Source organism: Ranitomeya imitator, chromosome 4 (assembly GCF_032444005.1).
Source record: "Ranitomeya imitator isolate aRanImi1 chromosome 4, aRanImi1.pri, whole genome shotgun sequence".
NCBI classification, from domain to species: Eukaryota; Metazoa; Chordata; class Amphibia; order Anura; family Dendrobatidae; genus Ranitomeya; species Ranitomeya imitator.
Genome location: NC_091285.1, coordinates 343,309,624 through 343,336,978, shown reverse-complemented (window position 1 = coordinate 343,336,978; position 27,355 = coordinate 343,309,624). Strand labels below are relative to the sequence as shown.

At 43.3% G+C, this 27,355-nt stretch overlaps 1 protein-coding gene across 1 annotated transcript in view; it reads left to right on the top strand.

Annotated features, from left to right (window-relative positions):
- Positions 1-27,355, top strand: part of TBC1D22A (TBC1 domain family member 22A) — an 859,623-nt gene that overhangs the window by 498,489 nt on the left and 333,779 nt on the right. The gene's annotated exons all lie outside the window — the stretch shown is intronic.

The following is a 27,355-nucleotide window of genomic DNA, read 5'->3' as shown; positions in this document are numbered from 1 at the left end:
TGGAACAGTTACAAATCGTCATTTTACTTATGGAGTTTCCCTGCTTGATATACAGTTATAATTAGTCTTCTTAGCAGCATTGATATGCATAATTTATCTCTAAGGAAACGTAGTGGCTTGTTATGGAGGAAAAATATGACTGCAAAATGTTAAAACTGCTGAGAAATGTGTTTAACGGCTCTTGCTTAAGCCTTATACATTTTTATATTAGAGCTATCATTTCCTTTCACTCTTGTATAATGTTATTATCATAAACTGCTGCATAAGTATTTTATGAAAAAAAATATTTTTTGGTTGATAGATGACAATAATTACATTTGCCTGTTCATTCATTATGTGCAAATGCTTATTTCTAGTGAGTTGGAAAATTTAAATTTAGAATTATTGCTATCCAAATTACCTTTATCTGCGAAAGTGCATCTGCTCACAATTACTTATAAGAAGGAAAAATGAATTAATTCAGCTTCTGCCATTGCTTTTCTTGATCAATATAACTGGCGAGCAATGCTCATAATTTATGGGGCCATTATTCATCATTGTTTAAATGCTACTGACTCTCGGATGCTTACCGGGCTTATTAAAGCTTTCAGCTGCAGTCATGATATGTAAATCCAGTTATCAGACTTCATTATGACTTTCTTTATATGTTTCAAAGTAGGAGCAATCTGTCCTTCCTGAGAAAGTTATCAAAGCTGCATATGTCCAGGCACGACTCCATTAGGACCAAAGTAAGGTTGTCATAATGGTCTGCTGAATGAACGGTAGACCGCTATCTCCTCGCCTCATCCATACACGTGAGTGCTTGGCTTGGCCAAGTGTTCCTGTGTTTGTATTTGGATGAAAGGTGAATTTCACTGGCAGATTTCTTTAACAGAACCTTGTCACCCCTGAAAATATAGTGATCAGATGAAGACCTCTCTCCCAAAATCTGGGAGATTACGAAGACCTCATACACAGCAGTTGTGCAGCCGGTCCCACCAAAAATGTCAAGTTCATCTAAATTTTTTATAATGTATATGGAGGCCTTTCAGCTTTGGTACCAAATAAACAACATGGAAAAGGTGTTACTAAAGTTGTGCTGAATAATGAGAATCAAATCCCAGCCATCTCCAAAACCATTTATGACACTCCTATGTTTAGAGAAGAATAGGTTTATTGATTTTCCACATCTGAGGTTCAAAAAAGACATACTGTATTTTCTGGCGTATAAGACTACTTTTTAACCCTTGAAAATCTTCTCAAAAGTCGGGTATCGTTATATACGCCAGGTGTCGTCTTATAGGGCAGGTGGGGAGTAATCTGCGGTCGCCGCATATTGTGGGGGGAGCAGTCCCAACGACGAGGTGAGGGGGCACCTCACCGGGAAGGTGTAAGTGAGGCAGAGAAGGAGATAATAGGATACAAGGTTGAGCCATATTAGTGAAAGAGGAGTGTTTTTCTAGGCACAGCACCGCTCTCTTTCTCTTACTGTATTTGCATAACCCTGGCATCCCAGACACTGACAGTTTGCTTCACTTACACCTTCCTGGTGAGGCACTCCCTCACCTTGTCATCGGGACCACTCCCCCCCTCTATATACTTCGACCGCAGATTGCTCCACACCCACCCTATGAGACGACACCCGGCATATAAGACAACCCCCGACTTTTGAGAAGATTTTATATTTTAACTCGAAAAGTTGGGGGTCGTCTTATATGCCCAGTCGTCTTATACGCCGGAAAATACGGTATCTCTAGTATGTAATATTCCTAAATACTGTATAATGGCAGAGATGTATTAAGTGTCTGATAAGATGCATTCCTTTTGAATCAGCAGAGATGTCACAAACTGCAAGAAATTTATGAAAACGTTTCATGTAGTAGTATATTTCCCGCACATCTCAATCTGCAAGTTAGTCACATTACTTATTCCTGTGCCACCTCTAGGCTGCTTTGGAACACACATTTTTAAATTATCTACTTCTCACATTTGACCCATATAAAGAAGTTGTCTTACGAAAAGTACCCTGCGTGCAGAATTATTAGGCAAGTTGTTTTTTGGCTCACATGATACTTTTTATACATGTTGTCCTACTCCAAGCTGTTCAGACTTGAGAGCCAACTACCAATTAAGTAAATCAGGTGATGTGCATCTCTGTAATGAGGAGGGGTGTTGTCTACTGACATCAACACCCTATATAAGGTGTGCTTAATTATTAGGCAACTTTCTTTCCTTTGGCAAAATGGGTCAGAAGAGAGATTTGACAGGCTCTGAAAAGTCCAAAATTGTGAGATGTCTTGCAGAGGGATGCAGCAGTCTTGAAATTGCCAAACTTTTGAAGCGTGATCACCGAACAATCAAGCCTTTCATGGCAAATAGCCAACAGGGTCGCAAGAAGCGTGTTGGGCAAAAAAGGCGCAAAATAACTTCACATGTATTGAGGAATATCAAGTGTGAAGCTGCCAAGATGCCATTTACCACCAGTTTTGCAATATTTCAGAGCTGCAACGTTACTGGAGTAACAAAAAGCACAAGGTGTGCAATACTCAGGGACATGGCCAAGGTAAGGAAGGCTGAAAAACTACCAACTTTTAACAAGAAACCTAAGATAAAACGTCAAGACTGGGCCAAGAAATATCTTAAGACTGACTTTTCAAAGGTTTTATGGACTGATGAAATGAGAGTGACTCTTGATGGGCCAGAGGCTGGATCAGTAAAGGGCAGAGAGCTCCACTCCGACTCAGACGCCAGCAAGGTGGAGGTGGGGTACTGGTATGGGTTGGTATCATAAAAGATGAACTTGTGGGACCTTTTCGGGTTGAGGATGGAGTGAAGCTCAACTCCCAGACCTCCTGCCAGTTTCAGAAAGACAACTTCTTCAAGCAGTGGTACAAGAAGAAGTCGGTATTGTTCAAGGAAAACATGATTTTCAGGCAGGACAATGCTCCATCGCAGGTCTCAAAGAACAAAAAATAATGACATGGCCCTCTTGTTCACTTGATCTGAACCTCATAGGAGGGAAAACAGTGCACCTCTCGGAACAGTGTCTGGGAGGCTGTGGTGGCTGCTGCACACAATGTTGATCGTAAACAGATCAAGCGACTGACAGAATCTATGGATGGAAGGCTGTTGAATGTCATCAAAAAGAAAGATGGCTATATTGGTCATTTTTTTTTGTTTTTGCATGTCAGAAAGGTTTATTTCTAAATTTTGTGCAGTTATATTGGTTTACCTCGTGAAAATAAACAAGTGAGATTGGAATATATTTGGTTTTTATTAAGTTGCCTAATAATACTGCACAGTAATAGTTACCTGCACAAACCGATATCCTCCCAAGAAAGCCAAATCTAATAAAAACCTACTCCAACTTCCAAAAATATTAAGCTTTGATATTTATGAGTCTTTTGGGTTGATTGAGAACATAGTTGTTGATCAATAATAAAAATAATCCTTTAAAATACAACTTGCCTAATAATTCTGCAGTGTAGTGTTTAACACTCCAAATACCATTTGCAAAGATGTGTATTTGCAATATACAACAATTTAAAATGAATTGTTACAGTGTTAGTGACCCATGCTGTTTCTCCAGTAATTGCAGCTTAGGACCACCTTCAATGGTGGTGGCACATGCTCCGTAGCTTCATTGCTCGTGCGTAGTGATCTGACAATGAAGATACCAATACTGTGTGCTAATGATTACAGCATGGACAGAATATGTAACGAGAGAAGGGAGATGAATGAATAGATAGATATGACATTAGCTATTAGTGGGAATGGTAAGGCTGTGCGAAAGACTGTTTTTCGAGATCTAAAGAAGAAGAAAGGATATGAGCAGTGAGCAGAATCTGACTACGATTTACTTCTTGGAAAGTCTGTTGTTTCCTGATATCTGGTATAAACTTCTGCCTGCACACTGAAGGAGGAAAAAAAATTGCAGAGAAAGGATTAAAGAAGTGAAAACTACCCTTGAAGGATGTTTTTGCATTGATGTGTCTAAAATAACCGTGTGCATTACTGCAGAGATTCATTATTATTTTTTAAATTCATTTGATAACCTCTTTAAAACACAGGGTAAGCCAAGGTGACTGAAATCTGCACAGACATGCATTTAAGTGCTTTTTTAAAATAGATTATGGCCCTGTTTGGTAGCAAGTGATATGTGAAGAAATATGTCTTTATCCAGGTTGTACTCTGCAAAGGGATCTGTTGCTTCTTCCTCTTCTGTCAGTCTGACAACTTTTTAGCAGTGTTGTTTTCAGATAGTTTAGAATATTAGATATTTATCCTAAGTAACATGTCTGCTGGTAACAGTGTTTGTGTATTATTTGCTATTAGACACAAGTACTTCTCACAAAATTAGAATCCTATGTTATTTCCAAACACTTTTTCGGTGATTACTTTGTATCTCTGTTCATACTGCACCCACACACACAAATGCTACACCATTTGAATGGTAAACTTGCCCCCATTCAGCAATTAAATAGCCAAACAAACCACACATCCACGATGTTATCACAAAATACATTTTAAACATTAATTTTCATAAACCTGCAGTAAGGAAAATGACCTGCAGGTGGCACCACACTACCCCAAAGCGTACTACCACAAAGCTGAAACAAATCCTAACATTTGCCTTGGGGGTTTCCAGCTTGCCGAACTCCTTGCCCAGCCTATTACTAGCAGGTACATATAAAATATTTACTACATATGTGGAAGTAGAATAAAGTAAAACGTTACCTGTTTAAGACTTCAGCTTAAAAACTGAATATATAAATGAATGCAACCTAAAAGGGACCGGACAGGTTCTGAACCATCAAATTTTCTGTAATATTGGACAGTCATTGAAAAGTCTATCTTCCTTCTAAGGTTGCAGCTTATTGGTGACCTGGAGTCACCTCTGGTTCCAAGTAAAAAACTGCAGCGTTGACATAACTCAGATTGTACATTGTTTCCCGATGGGAGAGATTAGTGGAAACAACACTGCAAAAATTGAAAAAAAAAATCTAACCATAGGGAGAAAAAAGGTAATCTGCAGTTATTACTTTTTTTAAAGGGACATTCCCAATTGTTATACAATGGTGTAAATATGCTCAGTTATGGGGTCAATTCTCCATCATTTTTACTGTCAAAGTGGCACTGCTGTACAGGTAGCTGCTCCGTTCACATACATAGGGCTGTGTTGCACTTCCCTACACTGCAGATAGATGGCAGTGCTGCTGTGGAGGTGAAAAAGTGCTGCTGCCCCTGTTCTTTTGCAAGGTCCTGACAATCAGACCACTTCTGATCAGTAAGTAAAACACTATTATGTTTAATGTTGGGGGGGTCTCCTTTAGGCTAGAGTCACACACAACGTATAAAAAATCAGTCCGTTTTACACGAACGACAATTGCAGAAATGTTCGCTGAACACTGATCCATATGTCATCCGTGTACAGTGCGAGGATGTTATTTTCTCGCATGTAAGCATCCGTGTGACATCTGTATGACGAGATTTTCTCGCTGGCTTGCAAAATGGACATATAATGGATCCATGGGCTCAAATATTCGTGAAAGCATATATATATATATATATATATATATATATATATATATATATATATATATATATATATATATATATATATATATATATATATATACTAGCTGTACTACCCGGCTTCGCCCGTTTTCATAACTGCTATTAGCAAAATAGAATGTGTTAACAAAAATGTATTCTGTACACAAAAAAACACAAAACAAATAGATATAAATGTAATTATTAAAAGGCAAAAGCTAAGCTAATAGAATCATTTCACAACATATATTTCTTTTCAACAGTTTTATTGGAATTTTAACTTTTTAACCGGGAAGGGTAGATTAGGGAGGGACGGGAGGGAGAGGTTGGTATATGGAGGTGGGGAAAATAAACCCCTGTAGCAATAGGGGAAACAGGTACCGTACAGTAGATTAGTATAAACATAATGATTTGAAATGAAATTACACAGTAGGCTATTAAAATGACATACCGTATATACTCGAGTATAAGCCGAGATTTTCAGCCCACTTTTTGGAGCTGAAAGTGACCCTCTCGGCTTATACTCGAGTCAGTGTCGGCGTGGGGGTCGGCGGGTGAGGGGGAGCGGCGCGGTGACATACTCACCTGCTCCTAGCGTGGTCCCTGCATGTCCGATGGTCTCCGGGAGCCGGCTGTATCTTCCTGTGTTCAGCGGTCACGTGGTACCGTACTTTAATCAGCGGTACGTGACCGCTGAACACAGGAAGATACCGCCGGCTCCCGGAGACCATCGGACAGTGAGACGCTGCCAGGGACCGTCCGGGAGCGGGTGAGTATATCGGGGGAGCATTGCACGATAGTCACCTTCCTCGTTCCACCGCTGCGCGCTGCTCTGTCTTCCGTCCTCTGGCTGTGACTGTTCAGGTCAGAGGGCGCGATGACGCGATTAGTGTTCTGCCTGAACAGTCACAGCCACAGGACCGAAGACAGAGCAGCGCGCAACGGTGGAACGAGGAAGGTGACTATCGCAAGTCCCGGGGCTGGAGCGAAGAGAGGTGAGTATGTGATTTTTTTTTTTTTTTAATCGCAGCAACAGCAAATGGGGCATAATGTGTGGAGCATCTATGGGGCCACAATGTATGGAGCATCTATGGGGCCACAATGTTTTGAGCATTTATGGGGCCACAATGTAGGGAGCATCTATGGGGCCACAATGTATGGATCATCTATGGGGCCACAATGTATGGAGCATCTATGGGGCCACAATGTATGGAGCATAATGTTTGGATCATCTTATGGGGCATAATGTGTGGATCATCTTGTGGGGCCATAATGTGTGGAGCATCTTATGGGACCATCAACCTTTATGCAGCATTATATGGGGCAAATGTTTCTATAGAGCATCTTATGGGGCCATTATTAACCTTTGTGCAGCATTATATGGGGCGTATTTTGTATGGAGCATCTTATGGGGCCCATCATGAACTGTATGGAGCATTATATGGGGCTCCAGATTCAATATGGATAGTCAAAAACACTTAACCTACTGATGTCTCAATTAATTTTACTTTTATTGGTATCTATTTTTATTTTTGACATTCACCGATAGCTGCTGCATTTTCCACCCTAGGCTTATACTCGAGTCATTAAGTTTTCCCAGTTTTTTGTGGCAAAATTAGGGGGGTCGGCTTATACTCGGGTCGGCTTATACTTGAGTATATACGGTAAGTAATACTTAGTGCAGATTCACTAGTTAGGCATCTAAGGCTATAGTCAGTATGTATTAGAATACAAAAGCCTGTACTAGAAGAGATGGAGGGCACCATCAAGCAAAAATACCATAACGGTAATAAAGGGGTCAACCCAAAGTGTGACCTGTAATAGCTACAACAAGAACAAGAAAAAGACGTCACACTATATATAATGGGGACCACCAAACAAGTAGTATGTAATCACATTTAAATTCTTTATTATGTCAGCCAAAAGAACACAAAGAAACACACCACACTTTTAAAAACATTTAAAAACAAAAATAAGACATCAAAGGTTCCAAATAAGGAACCCCCCCTTGGACATGTAGTATAATAGGTATCATACAAATATACTTGTTAGTATAGTTACCAAAGGTACAGTATCCAATTTAAAATAAGGTCACGTGTGATTTTACTGGCCTAACAAGACAATGAGTAATTACAAGTCTAAAAGGTCACCTAAGTATCTGGCCCAGCTCGCAGTACTGAAGGGAAAAATATCTCTATGAACATACATATAATTGCTATAGTTGTAAATGTAAGCCAGAGGTTGTACAAATGATAATTACAATAACAGGATATAGAAAATACATCACATATCAAATGTTCATAATGGGTCCCCCAAGTAAACAAAGTGTATAATCATGAACCGAAGGTGATCAGCCTCCAGCCCTTGAGAGGTGTCAATATAACAAAAAAATGAAGAGACCCTCAAGGTGTTAAACTAAGTCATGGAGAAAACATATGTACATAAATAAAGACAACCCTCAACAAACCAGATTGCTATCAAATGCTCAAAGAGTATCCCAGAAATATAGCCGAGCACTAACAGAAGTATATAGGGCCCCCTCACAGCCAGGTATAAACTTGCATGTAAGGCTGAAAATAGATGTAAATAAGGGAGTGCCCCCTCAGCTGTGCAGAGCGAACGTGGACCAAAGTACTGCCACAGTCTGACATACGAAAATAGTGGTGCTGCAAATACAACATGACCAGGATACCTATCCCTACAGCGGTCCAAGGGGCCAAAGCCCAACGCGTGTCGCCACAAGAGTGGCTTCGTCAGGAGCAGGTGCCGCAATGTGTGGCCGACCATTATTTTTATATACATCTAGCACATACCCCAATTACTGGATCCGCTGCAGCTGTGGAGCGGCATCATGAACTTGCTATCGTGGAGCAGGAGAGCGGCGTTCCCCATGCCGGATATGATCACAAAATACACCCGTACATCCGGGAGTACCAAGGTGGCCGAATAGGCCCCTAATGCGCATGCGCGGACCTGGCGTCAGTGAGTACAAAGATGGATGCAATAAGAACGTACTGCGCAAGCGCCGAACGAACTTAATCCCCTGCTGGGGAAAGGTAGTGAGCAAGAAACATCATGATGCTCACTAACATGGCCCGCATAATGCACGGGCTAAACCAAAGGATGAACACACCCACCACACAGGGAGCAACGGCTCCGCTAGAGAGAAGTAGACTTAAACCATAACCCTAAGTACATGAGAGGTACAGTAAGTAGTGTCGCCGCCAAAAATACCAATATGAGCAAAAAGAACATTTTATATATGAACATAATTCTTGAACAATAGTACAATGCGATTCAAGACCACTGCGCCAAGATAAATATGAGACATAAGAATGGTAATCAGCAGGCTCAAATAGACCTAACTCGGTATATTGGAAAATGGTAAGACGGTCCCAACAGATGGCTCTGTAAACATAGCCATAATGTTGGGCCGGGGGTATGTATATCACATATGGTACCATATGCCCTAATTCAGCAATTTAAAGTCGCCACGATCTTATTACACATAATAGTATATACACAACTGGAAATAAGTGTATAAACATGAACAACACTGAACAATTTGCTTAAAAGAAAATATATATACTAATAGATCTTACGGACATGTTTCCACATATATACATACCCCGCCACAAGGGGATACCTGAATGAATGCCTTGTGACAAAAAGGCCCTCTGAAACAAATGGGTTCTTGAATGAGTAGACATCACATCTAAGACACAGAAAAGAGAGAGCCCCTTTCCATATATGCCAAAAGAGGGGATCACTCCACATTACCGCCCATACCTGCAAAATTGCAATAAGACCCAGAATTTTACAGATGACCAATTGCTCAACCCAGATAAAACCAGGTCTAATTATGGGTCTGATTGTTATTATCCACTTAGTATGATTTCTGCAAAGATAAGGGGCCTCTGGCAATCATTACTACCTTTAATAACCAGTGGGCGGATATACGGGACCTTCTCAGTAGGAATTGGGATATTCTCATGACCGACAAAAAGATTCCACCAGTAGTCTCCACTTCACCCTGTATGGCGGCAAGAAGGGCGAAAAATCTCAGGGATGACCTTTGCCATAGCCATTACCAACGACCTGTTACGAGGCTCAATCGAGGGACCAGAATTTTTGGTTCTTATCCCTGTGGGGGGTGCAATATTTGCCGTTTTATGATTTCTCAGCATGGTTTTTCTATCTCTACAGTACCATGTCGGATTCAACCAAAGGAATACTTTAACTGTAGATCCAGGAACTTGGTATATGCTATTTTCTGCGATTGCCCAAAGGTGTATGTGGGGCAGACTACACAAGAGTTAAGGAGGAGAATGCAACAGCATCTTTCAAGTATCTCTACGGCATCAAGGGACCGGGCGAAGAATAAGACTTTATCCTCTGTGGCAGCACACTTTTTGGACCATCATCGGTGTAATATCTCCAACTTTAAGGTTATGGGACTGGAAGGAGTGCACCTCTACATCAGGGGTGGGGACATTACCAACCGCCTTTTGTGTTGTGAAACAAAATGGATATACAATCTACAGAGCATGGCCCCGAGGGGCCTTAATGAGGAATTTCTCTTCACCGGGTTCTATAAACAATTATGATATGGTTAATCTGGACATGCATGGCTCTCCTTCTCCTTCTTTTGTTCATCCTCCTCCTGTGCGGTTTTGGTCTCAGCCCCCCCCCCCCTTTCCTCTACATGGGGATGTGTTACTTCTGTCATTTGTGTCATTCTATGTGATTTCAGGTACTTGGCGTGTATTTTTTGGATGACATGGGATATTTGTAGCTTTAGTGTTCTGGGCCTGGCACCAGCTCGCATACATTTTGTAAATATCGACGTTTAATCTAGGCCCCTTATCTTTGCAGAAATCATACTAAGTGGATAATAACAATCAGACCCATAATTAGACCTGGTTTTATCTGGGTTGAGCAATTGGTCATCTGTAAAATTCTGGGTCTTATTGCAATTTTGCAGGTATGGGCGGTAATGTGGAGTGATCCCCTCTTTTGGCATATATGGAAAGGGGCTCTCTTTTCTGTGTCTTAGATGTGATGTCTACTCATTCAAGAACCCATTTGTTTCAGAGGGCCTTTTTGTCACAAGGCATTCATTCAGGTATCCCCTTGTGGCGGGGTATGTATATATGTGGAAACATGTCCGTAAGATCTATTAGTATATATATTTTCTTTTAAGCAAATTGTTCAGTGTTGTTCATGTTTATACACTTATTTCCAGTTGTGTATATACTATTATGTGTAATAAGATCGTGGCGACTTTAAATTGCTGAATTAGGGCATATGGTACCATATGTGATATACATACCCCCGGCCCAACATTATGGCTATGTTTACAGAGCCATCTGTTGGGACCGTCTTACCATTTTCCAATATACCGAGTTAGGTCTATTTGAGCCTGCTGATTACCATTCTTATGTCTCATATTTATCTTGGCGCAGTGGTCTTGAATCGCATTGTACTATTGTTCAAGAATTATGTTCATATATAAAATGTTCTTTTTGCTCATATTGGTATTTTTGGCGGCGACACTACTTACTGTACCTCTCATGTACTTAGGGTTATGGTTTAAGTCTACTTCTCTCTAGCGGAGCCGTTGCTCCCTGTGTGGTGGGTGTGTTCATCCTTTGGTTTAGCCCGTGCATTATGCGGGCCATGTTAGTGAGCATCATGACGTTTCTTGCTCACTACCTTTCCCCAGCAGGGGATTAAGTTCGTTCGGCGCTTGCGCAGTACGTTCTTATTGCATCCATCTTTGTACTCACTGACGCCAGGTCCGCGCATGCGCATTAGGGGCCTATTCGGCCATCTTGGTACTCCCGGATGTACGGGTGTATTTTGTGATCATATCCGGCATGGGGAACGCCGCTCTCCTGCTCCACGATAGCAAGTTCATGATGCCGCTCCACAGCTGCAGCGGATCCAGTAATTGGGGTATGTGCTAGATGTATATAAAAATAATGGTCGGCCACACATTGCGGCACCTGCTCCTGATGAAGCCACTCTTGTGGCGACACGCGTTGGGCTTTGGCCCCTTGGACCGCTGTAGGGATAGGTATCCTGGTCATGTTGTATTTGCAGCACCACTATTTTCGTATGTCAGACTGTGGCAGTACTTTGGTCCACGTTCGCTCTGCACAGCTGAGGGGGCACTCCCTTATTTACATCTATTTTCAGCCTTACATGCAAGTTTATACCTGGCTGTGAGGGGGCCCTATATACTTCTGTTAGTGCTCGGCTATATTTCTGGGATACTCTTTGAGCATTTGATAGCAATCTGGTTTGTTGAGGGTTGTCTTTATTTATGTACATATGTTTTCTCCATGACTTAGTTTAACACCTTGAGGGTCTCTTCATTTTTTTGTTATATTGACACCTCTCAAGGGCTGGAGGCTGATCACCTTCGGTTCATGATTATACACTTTGTTTACTTGGGGGACCCATTATGAACATTTGATATGTGATGTATTTTCTATATCCTGTTATTGTAATTATCATTTGTACAACCTCTGGCTTACATTTACTACTATAGCAATTATATGTATGTTCATAGAGATATTTTTCCCTTCAGTACTGCGAGCTGGGCCAGATACTTAGGTGACCTTTTAGACTTGTAATTACTCATTGTCTTGTTAGGCCAGTAAAATCACACGTGACCTTATTTTAAATTGGATACTGTACCTTTGGTAACTATACTAACAAGTATATTTGTATGATACCTATTATACTACATGTCAAAGGGGGGGGTTCCTTATTTGGAACCTCTGATGTCTTATTTTTGTTTTTAAATGTTTTTAAAAGTGTGGTGTGTTTCTTTGTGTTCTTTTGGCTGACATAATAAAGAATTTAAATGTGATTACATACTACTTGTTTGGTGGTCCCCATTATATATAGTGTGACGTCTTTTTCTTGTTCTTGTTGTAGAGAATACAAAAGCCTGTTGTGAGCTTTAAGCTTGATATATATTATATGGTAGCTTATCAAGTCCGGGAACAGCCTTGGGTGACCCTGCGACTATTTGGGCAGCAAAAAAGTCTGGCTCATTATCAAAGCTAATTATTGGGAAGAAATATAACTATAACCCATAGGAAGCGTAGTAAAGATAGATGTCAAAATGTGCAGAACAGAACTACAATTCAGGCAGGACCCTTAAAGGTTCTAGAAGGTTTCATACCGTGTTGCTGGAGGAAGGATAAACCCTCTATAGGGGTTGTAATATGTACAGTTCCTGTACAAGAGTTTTACCAAAAGAGTAGAGGAAGGCGACCATGAATATGCAAGATGGGACTTCCGGAGCTCCCGTGTAATTGGTGAAAAATCTCGTCACTTTTTCAAAGTGTTTTTAGACAAATCCCTGAAGAATGTTAGGTGGCCATATGAGGAGAGCAGGAAGTCTTTTTCGGAGGAAAGGTCGAATAGCTTACCCCTGACCCAGGCGGGGAAAAAGGAGACAATAATGTCTCTTGGCACATCCAGTGGGAGGGACGGGGGTCTTTTAATTCGGTAGACTTTCTCTATTATATTAGGTTCACTGATGTCAGGAATAAATTTAGAGATCATTTTGTGGATATAGTTTTTCAAGTGAGGGGGTTTAACAGACTTCGGGACTCCCCTGATTTTTACGTTGCTTCTACGTCTATGATCCTCAAGAGTTGCCAAGTTACATTTGAGTGAGTCTGTCTCTTTGCAGACTTTCTAGCATGGCTGAGGACATAGGGGGGGTTGGTAAAAGATCCGAATGGGGAAGATCGTAGTTTCCATGGAAAAAGTCCTCCATAATGCTGTCTGAGGAGTTTCCAGAGGATGCGTATGAGTCTTGTGCTGGTGAAGAATTGTCGCAGAGGGAAGACCGTGAGGAAGATAAGGACGAGGAGGAATCAAGGCTTTCTGCAATGGATGTCAGCGCATCTTTTAGGTATGCCTCAGATGCTGTATTTGTACAAGATGATCCGGTGCTTGACGGATTAAAAAAGAGCCCAAATGTATCTATTATTAGGGATTGTTCATCTATTTTTTTGTTAAAACGGTCACAGAAATCTTTTAACAATTTGTCTATATCTAATTCTGTGAGAGGTCTTTCTGTAGCACTCACCCCCTCTGTGCTGGGGAAAGAGCATGTAGCTTATTTGGTGTAGTTCCCCCCCCCGATTAAAATAATCACTGGGTCTCTGTAATGGTGCAGCCTGAGGGTAGTGATTTGTTTGTGGTTCATCATCCGGTCTAGCCGGCGTTACTTCTGGACCCCTGACCCTATGCCCCTCTGTCATCTGGGGTCTGGGTTGGGGCACAAACACTGGGGCATCATATTTTAGTGAGCGGCTGGCAGCCTGCCTTTTAACATTCCAGGCTGCAGTGCCGCCGTGAGCTGTGTGTGGGGCAGTGGGTGGGGTTTCTGCCTCTCGTCTGCGCCCCTGGCCCGTCTGTATATGGAGGGCTGTGGCACCGACTCTTATCCTGGTGTCCATGCCAGCCCTGGGTGAAAAGGCTGAGCGCCCCAGGGACTTCAGTGTCGGAGCCGCCGGTTTCAATAGCTCACATGTGCTGTTCTCTGTAGCCGGGTCTGTGTTTGGCCCTCTGTGATTGGGGCCACCGCTCACTGTAGGCAGAGTTGTGGGCGGGGTCTCCTCCTTTCTCCCTCTCCCGACCCTACCTGCTTATGGACGGCTGTTATGATCCGGTGACCTTGGAGCCGCATGAAATTTTCTCTGGAGTAGGTGGAAACTGTACTGACCACAAATCCTAAACTAACACCGCAACTAGAAGTAGCCGTGGGGTGTGCCTAACAAATCCTAGACACCTTGACACAGCTGGAGGACTAAATACCCCTATAGATGGAAATAGGAATTCTACCTTGCCTCAGAGCAGAACCCCAAAGGATAGGCAGCCCCCCACGAATATTGACTGTGAGTAATAGAGGAAAGACACACGCAGGCAGAAAACAGGATTTAGCAAAAGAGGCCACTCTAGCTAGATAGGAAAAGATAGGACAGAATACTAAGCGGTCAGTATTAAAACCCTTCCAAAAATATCCACAGCAGATAATACAAAAAATTCCACCATGTAACTAAAGACGTGGAACGTATCTCTGCAACTCCTGAGAATCCAACAAGACTGAGAAAATACTGACACAATCTAAGCTGGACAAGAAAAACAAATGAATAGCACTGAATTATTAAGCACACAGCATGTGTGCCACAGAAACAAAAACCAGACACTTATCTTTGCTGATTTGGCAGCAAGGCAGGAGGAACCAGAGATCCAAAACCTCCCAACAACCATGGACAACTGGCCAGGACTAAAGAATCCTGCACACCTAAATACCCCAGTCAGAACTGCAATCAGCAGATACAACTGACCAGGACTGCAACCCAGGGACAACTGCATTACCACCTACAACCACCGGAGGGAACCCAAAAGCAGAATTCACAACAGAGGGCCGTGTCTCCGAGATCAATCTCGGAAGTTGCACCAGCCCGATATGGCAAATCGGGGGGCTCCGCAGCGTGAGCCGGCCGTAGCAGAAGCTCACCTGGAGTTTTCCCAGCGGCTGGGTTGGAGCCCGTCTCCTTGAGAGCGATACCGCCGTGTGATGTGGGCGGAGCTGTGGGTGGGGTCTCCTCCTCTGCTCCCCGTCCCCGCAGGCATAAGCAGAGCTGCGACAGTGATCTCGGGAGCTGCGCCGGTCTGTGGGGCTGGGGCATAGGGTCTCGTGGTTTTTAAAGTGGGAGCCGCCCCCTGTGAGAACCTACCCTGTGATTCTCCCGCAGCCGGCTCGGCGTTCCTTCTTCCAAAAGCGATGCCACTGCGAGTAGTGGGCGGGGTGGTGGGCGGGGTTTCAGACCTTCTCCTGCTTCCCAGCCTCATCGGCTCAAGCGAGGCCGTGGCTTTGGGCCTGTTCGTGGAGGTAGCTCCTGTCCGTGCAGAAACACTGAAGGGTCCCTTAGTTTTCAGCCCGGGGGCCACTGTGGATGTGCGCCCTTCCTGCGGACCTCTTATAGCCTGTTCTGGTCTAGGTCCCAATGGCATATTCGTGTACAGTCTTCTGTTCTCTTGTGTGTGTGTAGGCCCGCAACAGGGTCGCGGCTGGGGTCCGCATGTCTTGATACTATTTGTGCCTTCATTAAAGCCATTTTTTTTCGTCCTGCGTTCTGTTCTTGGTCGCTTTAGTTAAGCTTAAGAGGGGTCTCTTCCCAAAAAGTAAGCAATATGCCGCTAATAATGAGGGATTTTGTAGGAGCTCCTGTGTCACAGGTCTGCTCCTGATCCCCAGCAAGCCACACCCCCACAACATATATTTCAACATCAGAGATATTACACACAGATTTAATTAAAATGGCCAAGTAATGTGAAGTAATCTACTAGTTATTTGAGAGCCTTTTGATAAACGACATTTAGTTTTTTCTTCAGATGTAAAGGCGAACAGATTTTTAGCTGCTCCAACTCTTGACTAGGCCGCATAAAGTTGACCATGAGAAAAGCATGGAGATTGTAAATCGATTCCAACTACTTTCAAGGACTGTCCCTGAGCCTTGTTGATGGCCTTAGCAAATGCAAGTAGAACAGGAATCTGGAGGCGTTTAAAATCAAAAGGCAAATCAGATAGAATGAGTGGAATTGTTGGAATGAAAACATCTTCTCCTGTGGCACCTCCTGTCAAAATGGTTGCCTCAATTACATGTGGAAACAGGTTCTTAACCCCTTCCCGACCCATGACGCCACGTAGGCGTCATGAAAGTCGGTGCCAATCCGACCCATGACGCCTATGTGGCGTCATGGAAAGATCGCGTCCCTGCTGATCCGGTGAAAGGGTTAACTCCCATTTCACCTGATCTGCAGGGACAGGGGGAGTGGTAGTACAGCCCGGGGGTGGTGGCTTCACCCCCCCCCCCCCCCCCGTGGCTACGATCGCTCTGATTGGCTGTTGAAAGTAAAACTGCCAATCAGAGCGATTTGTAATATTTCACCTATTATAACTGGTGAAATATTACAATCCAGCCATGGCCGATGCTGCAATATCATCGGCCATGGCTGGAAACACTAATGTGCCCCCACCCCACCGATCGCCCCCCCAAGCCACCGATCTGTCCGGTACACTGCTCCGGCTCCCCTCCGTCCTGTGCTCCGCTCCCCCCGTACTCTTGTCCGTTCCCCCTGTGCTGCAATCACCCTCCCCGTGCTCCAATCACTCCCCCTGCACTCCGATCCACCCCCCCGTGCTCCGTTCCACCCCCCGTGCTCCGTTCCATCCCCCCGTGCTCTGTTCCACCCCTTCCACGCTCCTATCGACCTCCCCATGCTCCGATCCCCCCCCCCGTGCTCCCCCCCACCCCATCATACTTACCGATCCTGCCGGGGTCCGTCCGTCTTCTCCCTGGGCGCCACCATCTTCCAAAATGGCGGGCGCATGCGCAGTGTGCCCGCCGAATCTGCCGGCCGGCAGATTCGTTACAAAGTGCATTTTGATCACTGAGATAGATTATATCTCAGTGATCAAAATAAAAAAAATAATAAATGACCCCCCCCCCCTTTGTCACCCCCATAGGTAGGGACAATAAAAAAATAAAGAATTTTTTTTTTTCCACTAATGTTAGAATAGGGTTAGGGCTAGGGCTAGGATTAGGGGTAGGGTTAGGGGTAGGGTTAGGGTTAGGGTTAGGGTTAGGGCTAGGGTTAGGGCTAGGGTTAGGGCTAGGGTTAGGGCTTCGGTATGTGCACACGTATTCTGGTCCTCTGCGGATTTTTCCTCTGCGGATTTGATAAATCCGCAGGGCTAAACCGCTGCGGATTTATGGCGGATTTCCTGCGTTTTTTCTGCGCATTTCACTGCGGTTTTACAACTGCAATTTTCTATTTGAGCAGTTGTAAAACCGCTGCGGAATCCGCACAAAGAAGTGACATGTGTACAGCGATTTTTGTTTCCCATAAGTTTACATTGAACTGTAAACTCATGGGAAACTGCTGCGGATCTGCAGCGTTTTCCGCAGCGTGTGCACATACCTTTAGAATTAGGCTATGTGCACACGGTGCGGATTTGGCTGCGGATCCGCAGCGGATTGGCCGCTGCGGATTAGCAGCAGTGTTCCATCAGGTTTACAGTACCATGTAAACCTATGGAAAACCAAATCCGCTGTGCCCATGGTGCGGAAAATACCACGCGGAAACGCTGCGTTGTATTTTCCGCAGCATGTCAATTCTTTGTGCGGATTCCGCAGCGTTTTACACCTGTTCCTCAATAGGAATCTGCAGGTGGAATCCGCACAAAAAACACTGGCTATCCGCGGAAAATCCGCAGGTAAAACGCAGTGCCTTTTACCCGCGGATTTTTCAAAAATGATGCTGAAAAATCTCACACGAATCCGCAACGTGGGCACATAGCCTTAGGGTTAGGGTTGGAATTAGGGTTGTGGTTAGGGCTGTGATTAGGTTATGGCTACAGTTGGGATTAGGGTTAGGGGTGTGTTGGGGTTAGTGTTGGAGGTAGAATTGAGGGGTTTCCACTGTTTAGGCACATCAGGGGTCTCCAAACGCAACATGGCGCCACCATTGATTCCAGCCAATCTTGTATTCAAAAAGTCAAATGGTGCTCCCTCAATTCCGAGCCCCGACGTGCGCCCAAACAGTGGTTTACCCCCACATATGGGGTACCAGCATACTCAGGATAAACTGCGCAACAACTTTTGGGGTCCAATTTCTCCTGTAACCCTTGGGAAAATAAAAAATTCTGGGCTAAATAATTATTTTTGAGGAAAGAAAACGTATTTATTATTTTCACGGCTCTGCATTATAAACTTCTGTGAAGCACTTGGGGGTTTAAAGTGCTCACCACACATCTAGATAAGTTCCTTTCGGGGTCTAGTTTCCAAAATGGGGTCACTTGTGGGGGTTTTCTACTGTTTAACCACATCAGTGGCTCTGCAAACGCAACGTGACGCCCGCAGAGCATTCCATCAAAGTCTGCATTTCAAAACGTCACTACTTCAATTCCGAGCCCCGACATGTGCCCAAACAGTAGTTTACCCCCACATATGGGGTATCACCATACTCAGGAGAAACTGGACAACAAATATTGGGGTCAAATTTCTCCTTTTACCCTTGGGAAAATAAAAAATTGCAGGCTAAAAGATCATTTTTGAGAAAATAATTTTTTTTTTTTATTTTCATGGCTCTGCGTTATAAACTTCTGTGAAGCACTTGGGGGTTCAAAGTCCTCACCACACATATAGATTAGTTCCTTTGGGGGTCTAGTTTCCAAAATGGGGTCATTTCTGGGGGATCTCCAATGTTTAGGCACACAGGGGCTCTCCAAACGTGACATGGTGTCCGCTAATGATTGGAGCTAATTTTCCATTTAAAAAGCCAAATGGCGTGCCATCCCTTCCGAGCCCTGCCGTGCGCCCAAACAGTGGTTTACCCCCACATATGGGGTATCGGCGTACTCAGGACAAACTGGACAACAACATTTGGGGTCCAATTTCTCCTATTACCCTTGGCAAAATAGGAAATTCCAGGCTAAAAAATCATTTTTGAGGAAAAAAAAATATTTTTTATTTTCATGGCTCTGCGTTATAAACTTCTGTGAAGCACCTGGGGGTTTAAAGTGCTCAATATGCATCTAGATAAGTTCCTTGGGGGTCTAGTTTCCAAAATGGGGTCACTTGTGGGGTAGCTCCAATGTTTAGGCACACAGGGGCTCTCCAAACGCGACATGGTGTCCGCTAACGATGGAGATAATTTTTCATTCAAAAAGTCAAATGGCGCTCCTTCCCTTCCGAGCCTTACCATGTGCCCAAACAGTGGTTTACCCCCACATGTGAGGTATTGGTGTACTCAGGAGAAATTGCCCAACAAATTTTAGGATCCATTTTATCCTGTTGCCCATGTGAAAATGAAAAAATTGAGGCCTAAAATAATTTTTTTGTGAAAAAAAAGTACTTTTTCATTTTTACGGATCAATTTGTGAAGCACCTGGGGGTTCAAAGTGCTCACTATGCATCTAGATAAGTTCCTTGGGGCGTCTAGTTTCCAAAATGGGGTCACTTGTGGGGGAGCTCCAATTTGTAGGCACACGGGGGTTCTCCAAACGTGACATGGTGTCCGCTAAAGAGTGGAGCCAATTTTTCATTCAAAAAGTCAAATGGCGCTCCTTCCCTTCCAAGCCCTGCCGTGCGCCCAAACAGTGGTTTACCCCCACATATGAGGTATCAGCGTACTCAGGACAAATTGGACAACAACTTTCGTGGTTCAGTTTCTCCTTTTACCATTGGGAAAATAAAAAAAATGTTGCTAAAAGATAATTTTTGTGACTAAAAAGTTGAATGTTCATTTTTTCCTTCCATGTTGCTTCTGCTGCTGTGAAGCACCTGAAGGGTTAATAAACTTCTTGAATGTGGTTTTGAGTACCTTGAGGGGTGCAGTTTTTAGAATGATGTCACTTTTGGGTATTTTCAGCCATATAGACCCCTCAAACTGACTTCAAATGTGAGGTGGTCCCTAAAAAAAATGGTTTTGTAAATTTCGTTGTAAAAATGAGAAATCGCTGGTCAAATTTTAACCCTTATAACTTCCTAGCAAAAAAAAAATTGTGTTTCCAAAATTGTTCTGATGTAAAGTATTCATGTGGGAAATGTTATTTATTAACTATTTTGTGTCACATAACTCTCTGGTTTAACAGAATAAATATTCAAAATGTGAAAATTGGAAAATTTTCAAAATTTTCAAAATTTTCGCCAAATTTCCATTTTTATCACAAATAAACGCAGAATTTATTGACTTAAATTTACCACTAACATGAAGCCCAATATGTCACGAAAAAACATTCTCAGAACCGCTAGGATCCGTTGAAGCGTTCCTGAGTTATTACCTCATAAAGGGACACTGGTCAGAATTGCAAAAAACGGCAAGGTCTTTAAGGTCAAAATAGGGGTCATGAAGGGGTTAATCAAGAGTCTTGTTCCATTACACAGTTTTGGTGGATCCAAATTTCTAAATAGCAGAAGAGATGCTCCAGGTTTTAGAAAGAGGTTGTGAGGAGGAAGTCCTTGTGGCTCCAAGGAATTGAGGAACATGGCTGTTCTCATGTGTGTCAGCCTTGTTTTTCCGTTTTTACATTTTCTCATTGGCCCGTAATGCAGGTTATCTTTTCACATCAGCTGACATTTGTGCCATGGAAATAGTCTGTAACTGGCACTTAATATATCCTCTCACATAGAGGTAATGTCACTGACATCAGCCTTTCCACCAACACGTCCTAACTGACATGCTATTACCTCACACAAGCTTTGTTATACTGAGAATGTCCTTTGTTGCCTATAATAACCAATCAGAGCTCAGATTAATTAACTGTAGCAGAATAGAAGCTGAGCTGTGATTGGTTGCTATTGACAGCCTGATAAATCCCCAGCCAACAGTAAGCCCTCCCCCCTAGCAGTATATATTAGCTCACACATACACATAATAGACAGGTCATGTGACGGACAGCTGCCGTAATTTCCTATATGGTATATTTGTTGCTCTTGTAGTTTGCTTATTAATCAGATTTTTATTTTTGAAGGATAATACCAGACTTGTGTGTGTTTTAGGCGAGTTTCATGTGTCAAGTTGTGTGTGTTGAGTTGCATGTGGCAACATGCATGTAGCGACTTTTGTGAGATGAGTTTTGTGTGGCGACATGTGTGTAGCAACTTTTTGTGTGTCGAGTTGCATGTGACAGGTTAGTGTAGCAAGTTTTGCGCATGGCGAGTTTTGCGTGTGGCAAATTTTATGTGTGGTGCGTTTTGAGTATGTGCAAGTTTTGTGTGAGGCAACTTTTGCATGTGTTGCAACTCTTGTGCATGTGACAATTTTTCCGCGTGTGCAAGTTTTCCGTGTGGCGAGTTTTCCATGAGGTGAGTTTTGCACATGTGGCGAGTTTTGTGTGAGCCTAGTTTTGCATGTGGCGAGTTTTGCGCGTGGCGAGTTTTGAGCGGCGACTTTTTTGTTTCGACTTTTATGTGGCGAGGTTGGTGTATGTGTGGTGAAATGTGTGCTGAGGGTAATATGTGTTCAAGCATGTGGTAGTGTGTGGCACATTTTGTGTGTGTGTGTTCATATCCCTGTGTGTGGTGAGTATCCCATGTCGGGGCCCCACCTTAGCAACTGTACGGTATATACTCTTTGGCGCCATCGCTCTCACTCTTTAAGTCCCCCTTGTTCACATCTGGCAGCTGTCAATTTGCCTCCAACACTTTTCCTTTCACTTTTTCCCCATTATGTAGATAGGGGCAAAATTGTTTGGTGAATTGGAATGTGTGGGGTTAAAATTTCACCTCACAACATAGCCTATGATGCTCTAGGGGTCCAGACGTGTGACTGTGCAAAATTTTGCGGCTGTAGCTGCGACGGTTCAGATGCCAATCCCCGGACATACACACATACACACACATTCAGCTTTATATATTAGACTAGCTGAAGAGCCCAGCGTTGCCTTGGCATAGTAAATATCTGTGGTTAGTTATAGCACCTCACTTCTCTTATTTTCCCCTCTCATTTTGCACTCACACCTTTTCATTTTCACCTCACACCCCTCATTTTCACATCACACCTCTCATTTTCCCTTCAGTATATACATGTTTGTCATCTCCCCTGTATATAGTATATACCTGTGTCATCTCCCCTGTATATAGTATATACCTGTGTGTCATCTCCCCTGTATATAGTATATACCTGTATGTCATCTCCTCCTGTATATAGTATATACCTGTGTATCATCTCCTCCTGTATATAGCATATACATGTCATCTCCCCTGTATATTGTATGTACCTGTATGTCATCTCCCCTGTATATAGTATATACCTGTGTCATCTCCTCCTGTTTATAGTATATACCTGTGTCATCTCCCCTGTATATAGTATATACCTGTGTGTCCTCTCCCCTGTATATAGTATATACCTGTGTCATCTGCCCTGTATATAGTATGTACCTGTTTGTCATCTCCCCTGTATATAGTATATACCAGTGTGTCATCTCCTCCTGTATATAGTATATACCTGTATGTCATCCCCTCCTGTATATAGTATATACCTGTGTGTCATCTTCTCCTGTATATAGTATATACCTGTGTCATCTCCCCTGTATATAGTATATACCTGTGTCATCTCCTGTATATAGTATATACCTGTGTGTCATCTCCTCCTGTATATAGCATATCCATGTGTCATCTCCCCTGTATATAGTATATACGTGTGTCCTCTCCCCTGTATATAGTATATACATGTGTGTCATCTCCCCTGTATATATTTTGTATCTGTATGTCATCTCCCTTGTATATAGTATATACCAGTGTGTCATCTCCCCCGTATATAGTATATATCTGTATGTCATCTCCTCCTGTATTAGACCGCGTTCACCCGTTATTTGCTCAGTATTTTTACCTCAGTATTTGTAAGGTAAATTGGCAGCCTGATAAATCCCCAGCCAACAGGAAGCCCTCCCCCCTGGCAGTATATATTAGCTCACACATACACATAATAGACAGGTCATGTGACTGACAGCTGCCATATTTCCTATATGGTACATGTGTTGCTCTTGTAGTCTGTCTGCTTATTAATCAGATTTTTATTTTTGAAGGATAATACCGGACTTGATTGTGTTTTAGGGTGAGTTTCATGTGTCAAGTTGTGTGTGTTGAGTTGCATGTGGCGACATGCATGTAGCGACTTTTGTGAGATGAGTTTTGTGTGGCGACATGCGTGTAGCAACTTTTTGTGTGTCGAGTTGCATTTGACAGGTTAGTGTAGCAAGTTGTGTGCAGCAAGTTTTGTGCATGGCGAGTTTTATGTGTGGTGCGTTTTGAGTATGTGCAAGTTTTGTGTGAGGCAACTTTTGCATGTGTTGCAACTTTTGTGCATGTGGCAATTTTTCCGCGTGTGCAAGTTTTGCGTGTGGCGAGTTTTGCGCGACAACTTTTGTGTTTCGACTTTTATGTGGCGAGGTTGGTGTATGTGTGGTGAAATGTGTGCTGAGGGTGGTATATGTGTTAAAGCACGTGGTAGTGTGTGGCGCAATTTGTGTGTGTGTGTTCATATCCCCGTGTGTGGTGAGTATCCCATGTCGGGGCCCCACCTTAGCAACTGTACAGTATATACTCTTTGGTGCCATCACAAGTCCCTCTTGTTCACATCTGGCAGCTGTCAATTTGCCTCCAACACTTTTCCTTTCACTTTTTTCTCATTATGTAGATAGGGGCAAAATTGTTTGGTGAATTGGAACGTGCGGGGTAAAACTTCGCCTCACAACATAGCCTATGACGCTCTCGGGGTCCAGACGTGTGACTTTGCAAAATTTTGTGGCTGCAGATGCCAATCCTGGAACAACACACATAAACACACACATTCAGCTTTATATATTAGAGATGTGTGTGTGTATGTGTGTATATATATATATATATATATATATATATATATATATATATATATATATATATATATTACAGACCAAAAGTTTGGACACACCTTCTTTAGAGAAGGTGTGTCCAAACTTTTGGTCTGTACTGTGTGTGTATATATATATATATATATATATATTGTGATGCAGTGACCCCTGTAACAGGTAGGGGGGCGCTGCATGGTCTCCCCAGTATGCGCACGGAGGCGTATTGAGGCCGTGAGAGTGCGTGGCAATTGTGTGCATGGATGTGATAGTGAGACAGTGCCTGGCATTGTGGTTAATGGGAGGTATGTGTCACAGGGATGGATGCTCCCTGCGATGCAACCCGGAGTATCTTGTCTTTAGAGCACGTGAGCACTGAAGATGTCATTTAGTGCACCTGGGTCCGGGTTGCGGGTAGCTATGAGAGATGGGAGGGTCTGGCTACCCACATACCTCACTCTGAGTGGGGGTGCTCACTGTATGTTTTTCCCTGCAGGTGTTTGAGGACCTGCAGTGATGTCATGGTCATGTGACCAGTGCATGTGATGTTACCTTACCTGTGGGTGTGGTTACAGGCTACCTAAAGGAGGTGTGTTAGCACATGGGAGTGAGTCTTGGGAGTCTGTCAGGATGGACAGACTTCCATGTGTCCTGGCTGGACACTGCAGAGGGGTCCTGTGTGGTCTGAGTGTGCAGACCTGGATGGTACAGGTGCAAGGTCCTGAGAGAAACCTCGGTGTTGATGTGCTAGCCCTGAAGAGCACGAGGTGAGGACAGGGATCTGCAGAGCCAGAAACAGGTCCCGTGTGGTACTGCCAGTGGAAAACCTGCAGCACTGACGAGCAGGTAATACCAGACTGTGTGTTTGGCTCCAGAGCGAGCCGGAATATTGGACTCGACCAAGAGTGTATGGTCACCATCCTGGTGGAACCGAGTGACGCTGTGAACATTGTTACTTTGATTTGCCGTGATATGAAGATTGTTGTTTTATGTTTTCTGCCACTGGGGTTTATGGAGTAATAAACCCAGTTGAGTTTTTGAGGAGAAAACGTATTGCTGTGTCTTTTGTCGCTGCCAAGCGAGTATTCCCCAACCTGCAAGTAAGTGCAATCTTACAATATATATATATATATATATATATATATATATATATATATATATATATATATATATGTATATGTATATATATGTATGTATATATGTATGTATATATGTATGTATATATATGTATGTATATGTATATATATGTATGTATATATGTATGTATATATATGTATGTATATATATATATGTATGTATATATATATATATGTATATATATATATATATGTATATATATATATATATATATATATATATATATATATATATATATATATATATATATATATACCGTATATACTCGAGTATAAGCCGAGATTTTCAGCCCATTTTTTTGGGCTGAAAGTCCCCCTCTCGGCTTATACTCGAGTCATATACCCGGGTGTCAGCAGGGGAGGGGGAGCGGGGGCTGTGTAATCATACTTACCTGCTCCCAGCGCGGTCCCTGCAGTCCCTGGCTTCTCCGGCGCTGCAGATTCTTCCTGCACTGAGCGGTCACATGGCACCACTCATTACAGAAATGAATAGGCAGCTCCACCCCCATAGGGGAGGAGCCGCATATTCATTGCTGTAAATGATCGGTGCCATGTGACCGCTCAATTACAGGAAGAAGCTGCAGCGGCGGAGAAGCCAGAGACTGCAGGGACCGCGCCGCAGCAGGTAAGGGGAGCGCAGCGCTATAATTACCTGCTCCTCGCTCCGGCTCCGTCTCCAGCGTCCTCTAGCAGTGACGCTCAGGTTAGAGGGCGCTGTGACGTAGTCAGTGCGCGCCCTCTGCTGAGCTTCAGTGCTGGAGACGGAGCCGCAGAGGAGCAGGTAATTATTGAAAGCGCCGGCGTCCTGAGAAGAGAGGTGAGTATGTGATTTTTTTTTTTTTTATGGCAGCACCAGCAGCATTATAAGGAGCACCTATGGGGCCATAAAGGTGCAGAGCATATAAGGGGCACAGCATTATAAGGAGCACCTATGGGGCCATAAAGGTGCAGAGCATATAAGGGGCACAGCATTATAAGGAGCACCTATGGGGCCATAAAGGTGCAGAGCATATAAGGGGCACAGCATTATAAGGAGCACCTATGGGGCCATAAAGGTGCAGAGCATATATGGGGCACAGCATTATAAGGAGCACCTATGGGGCCATAAAGGTGCAGAGCATATATGGAGCACAGAATTATAAGGAGCACCTATGGGGCCATAAAGGTGCAGAGCATATAAGGGGCACAGCATTATAAGGAGCACCTATGGGGCCATAAAGGTGCAGAGCATATATGGGGCACAGCATTATAAGGAGCACCTATGGGGCCATAAAGGTGCAGAGCATATATGGCACAACATTATAAGGAGCACCTATGGGGCCATAAAGGTGCAGAGCATATATGGGGCACAGCATTATAAGGAGCACCTATGGGGCCATAAAGGTGCAGAACATATATGGGGCACAGCATTATAAGGAGCACCTATGGGGCCATAAAGGTGCAGAGCATATATGGGGCACAGCATTATAAGGAGCATCTATGGGGCCATAAAGGTGCAGAGCATATATGGGGCACAGCATTCTAAGGAGCATCTATGGGGCCATAATCAAAGGTGCAGAGCATATATGGCACAGCATTCTAAGGAGCATCTATGGGGCCATAATCAACGGTGCAGAGCATTCTATATAGCACAGTTGTATATGGAGCATCTATGGGGCAATAATGAACGGTATGGAGCATCTATTTTTATTTTTGAAATTCACCGGTAAATGCTGCATTTTCTACCCTAGGCTTATACTCGAGTCAATAAGTTTTCCCAGTTTTTTGTGGCAAAATTAGGGGGGTCGGCTTATACTCGGGTCGGTTTATACTCGAGTATATACGGTATATATATATATAATATTTATAATGTCAGTGAGACTCATACTCCTTTGTGTTCATCATCTCATTAAACACACTTACATATGACCAGCTTGATTTTCCTGAAATTGCCTGCGCCCCTTACAACCAATGTGCGAATATTTTGCACGGGCCAACTGGTATCATTAAAAAGTTAATTTATTTCAGTTTTTCAATAAAAAAGCGACTCATATAGTCATTACAAACAGTGTGATCTATTTCAAGTGTTTATTTCTGTTAATGTTGATGATTATTCGGATTAAAAGATGCACTTTTTTCCTCCAAATTGTAGAGGAAATGGGGGTGCGTCTCACAATCCGAAGTGAGCTTACCATGGAACAGGGTCACAGCTTCAGGAAGCTGGGGTGCTTCTTATGGTCTGGTGCGTCGTATAATCTGCAAACTGCAGTATGTATGT